The sequence below is a fragment of the Catharus ustulatus genome, chromosome 13 (assembly GCF_009819885.2).
Source record: "Catharus ustulatus isolate bCatUst1 chromosome 13, bCatUst1.pri.v2, whole genome shotgun sequence".
Taxonomy (NCBI): Eukaryota; Metazoa; Chordata; class Aves; order Passeriformes; family Turdidae; genus Catharus; species Catharus ustulatus.
Genome location: NC_046233.1, coordinates 6608134 through 6612682, shown reverse-complemented (window position 1 = coordinate 6612682; position 4549 = coordinate 6608134).

The window sequence follows — 4549 nt, the reverse complement described above, 5'->3', positions numbered from 1 at the left end:
CTCTAAAGCTCTGAAAATATTAATCTTCACTTCCATTGTAGAGAAATATGTGCCTATACTTTCATTCTCAGCCCCCTTTTGGACCTGCCTGAAACTGCATAAAATGCTGTGTTCCTTTACTAGAAAAATTATCTGGAAGAAATATTGCATCAGCTGGAGTTCACTAATGCACAGCCAAAAGCTGTCATTAAGTGATTGATCATGCATTAAAGACAAAGTTATAAGCTTTAAAACAGATCTGGTAAAGGAAAATTTGACTTACTTTTAATTACCTATAGAAATAACTCACCTAAATACTGGCTTAATTCATTATGATTGGTGCCATTATAATAAATATCAAATATATTCATAATTGCAAGGCATATATCTTCAGTTAATGACCTGTAGGAAGGTTATTAAATAGGTTTCATCCTTTGGTTACTGTAAATAGGGCATTCACCGAGTTGGTTTGCAATCTCACTGCTCCTCCTGAAGAACAATTACTGCTGGGCCCTCCTGCAGCACAACAAAGGTGTTGGCCAGCCAGTGGCTCTGTGAACATTTGTTTTACATAAAGCCACTTAATCTGGTGCTCCTTACTGCTGCTGCTTGTACTGGAAGCAGCTGCACTGCCAAGTCCTAGAAGGGAAAGGTGAATTTATCTCACAGGTTTGGGAATTGTGGTCCAAGAAGGTGCTTGGCCAAATGCTGTGTGAGAGAGCTGATCTTCCATGGCTCTGCCCTTAATCGTCAGTGTCCTTGGTTTCCCTAAGCCTCATCAAAGCAGTGGGTGGCCAGGCAGGCTGAAAGACCTTTTGTAACTATTAATTCACCTCCAGGTCTTTTGGCTCTCCTGGGATCTCAGGCCAAGGATGGTTCCTATCATCTCTGTCCCCTTAATCCAAGCCTTCCTGCCTCTAACCACAGTCAGTGCCTGCAGTGCAGAGAGAGGAGCTGCCTGTCCTGGCAATTAATGGCTTTTCCTTGGCTAGTGTTTTATCTATCAGTCTTTCCTCTCTGGACTAATTTTAGAAGCTGCATTCAGTGCCAGCTTCACAGATGATCTTTTCATTTTGTAAAGGTGTTTGGCTTTGCTCACTAATAACTTAATTAGAGGTACTCTCCAGATTCCCTGTCTGCTTATGCAGCCCTCGCCCTTTCTCTTTTCCCTGTGTTCTTTTTCTGTCAGACCGGTACCTCAGAGCTCAGAGGACCTGGGGTGATGAAAGTGGGAACACTGATGAGTCTGTAGGAGGATCAAGGGCTGCAGCACCTGAGAAATGGTTTGTCAAAAGCTCCTTTCAATTGCAGCCACATTAAAATGTCCCCCCCTTGATGAAAAATGGAAGCTGGCAAGCTTAAGGGATGAGAGGGGACAGACATTTCACAGTCCACACAAAACTGGGAGGACTGGTGGTGTGCCAGATGGTTGTGCTGTCCTTCAGAGGGACCTTGGCAGGCTGGAGAAATGGGCTAACAAATGCAAAGTCCTGTGCCTGGGAGGAACAAGCTGTGAAGCAGGACAGGCTGGTGCTGGAGAGCAGCTCTGGGCAAAGATCTGAGCATCCTGATGGACACTGAGCTGTCCATGAGGCAGCAGTGTGACCAAAGACAGCAAGGCCACGGGGCTCCTGGACTGTCACCAGGTGACAGGAGGTGCTCCTGCCTCCCAGTGCACACTGGTGAGACACATCTGGAAGGCTGGGGCCAGCCCTGGGCTCCCCAGCAGGAGAGCCATGGAGACATGAAGGGGCTGGAGCAGCTCAGGGATGGGGAGAGGCTCAGAGAGCTGGGACTGCTCAGCCTGGAGCAGAGGAGGTTGGAATCCTGTCAGTGTATGCAAATACACTGAAGGAGGAAGTAAAAAAGACACAACCAGACTCTTCTCTGTGGTGCCCAGTGGAGAACAATGAAATACACTGAAAGACAGGAAATTCTACTTAACATAACAAACTTCTTTCTTACTGTGAGCAAGGCTGAACACTCAAATTGGTTGTCCAGAGAGGCTGTGCTTTCTCCTTCCTTGCAGGTGTTCAAAGCCCCATGGGACTCATTCCTGGGCAACCTGCTGTAGGTGACCCTGCTCTGAGCAGGGAGCAGGCAATCTCCAGAGCTGCCTCCAGCCTCAACCACTTGCTGATTCTGTGATTTTTGCTATCTCTAAGGCAAATCACTTCCATCCCTTTCAGCAGGGTAAATTTTGTCTGCAAATGTTTCTGACATTTCTGAATTTCTACCAGAAACTCGTGTTCACTCTTTCCTTTCAGGAGCAATAACCATCTGTCCCAACTCCCTGAGTGAAAGCTTTTACCCTTATCAGTAGGTATGGTGGGAAAGAAACAGCAAAGACTGAAAACAGCTCATTGTTTATTAATGTTTGACTGAGTTTATATCCTTTCTGAAAGTCTGCAGCCTTGTGTATGCTAACATTCTCCTGGATATCCTTCCTATGGGTATAAATATCTCTTTTTTAAGCTCTTTAATAAATTCTTGGCCTCAGTCAGAATTCCTGGGGGCAAGAAATCCCTAAAAATGTGTTATACTAATACAAAATATATTACTTACAAAAAAGCTGAGTCCAGGTGTGATTGATTGTGCAAAGCCTTGCTTGGATTTTTCCAAAAATGTGACCTGAGGCGTAGGGCTGGAGGAGGGATGTGATTTGATGGTTACCTGACCCCTGGCAGAAGAGTGTGAGACTGACAGCAGCAGCCTCTTGTTCCAGCATTGCTGTTTTTCTGGTTTTATTTAAATTGGAAAGGGGAAAGGGCTTGGGAAGCTGCCAGTGTTAAAGCTTTAGTCCCTGACAAAGTAAAATGTACTCAAAAATACAGACAGCTCTCCTTTCACAGCCACATTCACTTTAAAGTTGGAGCTAAACCTCTGCTCTGAGCAGGTACAGGGAGTGTGGATTGCACTGAGTCCTGGCCCTGAGAGCTTGGAAGGGATTTGGTCTAACACCAGCCCAGCCCTGCTGCAGGAGGGGATGGTGAAGGGATTGACTGCTTTGCATTGTTTAATTGCCCTCAGCACTGCGATCTGCAGCACTTTGCTAAATTATGGCTAATGTTCAGCTTTATTTCTTTGTGAGAAACAGCAGCCAGTAATGAAGTGCAGCATTTAGTCAATGGTGATAAATAATTTCTTTCTTAACCAGAAAAGCAGTGGGGAAAAGAAGAGCAATCAGGTTCTTCTTCTTTTCTCTCAGATAACATCACCAACAAGAAAAAGGAGCTTGAAGAAGTCCATGTCCACCCTGGAGTTTATTGCTGCACCAGAGCAGGTTTTTCTAGACTTGACTCTGCCATCTCATGTTTAAACCTCAAGCCCATTCTCTCTCAGGCATGCATTACAAAAGAGATTTCAGCTCTCTGCCCACATAACACTTTCTTCCCTCTTGCTTGAGCCTCCTGCTCTTGGCAGGAGCAGAGTCTCCTACAGGAACAGATGTTTCCCTCTTGCTGTCAAGGACACACTGCTCTTGGGTGAGGCTTTCTGCTTGCTGGTACTCCCAAGCCTGACAGGTGAGCCCTGCTCCCTCTGGGGCTCCCTTCTTTCCCCCAGGAAAGCCCTGAGCAGCCCTGGGAGAAGGGACTGAAGTGAACACAGTTTCCCAGAGCTTTTGCTGTATTTGCTCTCCAGCACACAGGGGTGTCCTGGGATGTGTTAATCCCCCACCTCAGGGACTGATTTGGCTCCTGTAAATGCTTTGGCTGTTTGCACTGTCATTAGGATTTCCACAAACAAAGGGACCTGCTGGCATCCCCTGGCAGGGCCAAGGAAAGAGTCTCAAGAAAATGATAGAGCCTGACTGCAGAAACTTGCTCATGGCCCCCACAGCTTTCTTTGTGACTGGGGACCCTCAAGGTCCAGCCTTTGTTCAGAAAACCTTAAATTTTATGTACAAATTAAAGCAGGTGACTGAGATACCCTGTAAGCTCTTGCTGGCTGTACAGCAGCAATTTTTAGGTTCTGTTAAGAACAGACCAAATGTCTAGGGATGCTGCTGGCTCTGCCTGGATCCTGGGTTTTACTCATTAGTTTCTTTGTGTGCTCTTCCCTGCAAGGTACTGCTATCAGTGTTTGGAAGAGGGTGCACAGCAGTTACTGCACTTGGCTGCCTCTGTTCTGTGCCTCATTAGTTGTAGCTCTTGGCATGTTGATAAAGTGTTATCTCCCAGATAAGCTGAACACACTGCCTGGTTGTCTTGACTTGTGCAGTAAACACTTGGCCTCTGCCTCTGTGGGAAACAGTGGAGAGGGTACAAACATGATTAAATTACTCCTTGGAGGTATTGCCCCTGCACCACCACCACAAGCTCTGGTGTCTGAGAGGGATTTGAAGATCAGCCTGAGAGGTGTCCAGGTGTCCCTTCCCTGCTGGGGAGCAAATGTAAGTGTGCTGGACTGGGAAAGCAAACAGCACTGGGAGGGTCATGCTGCAGTGGGCACAAAGCAAGGACTCCTCTGTACCTGATATTCTTGTGGCCTTGGGGAATTTGGTGCTCTGCCTTTCTTCAACCTTGCCGCTGCATTTGGCTTGTCCAATATCCAAGGAATGGGAGCACCT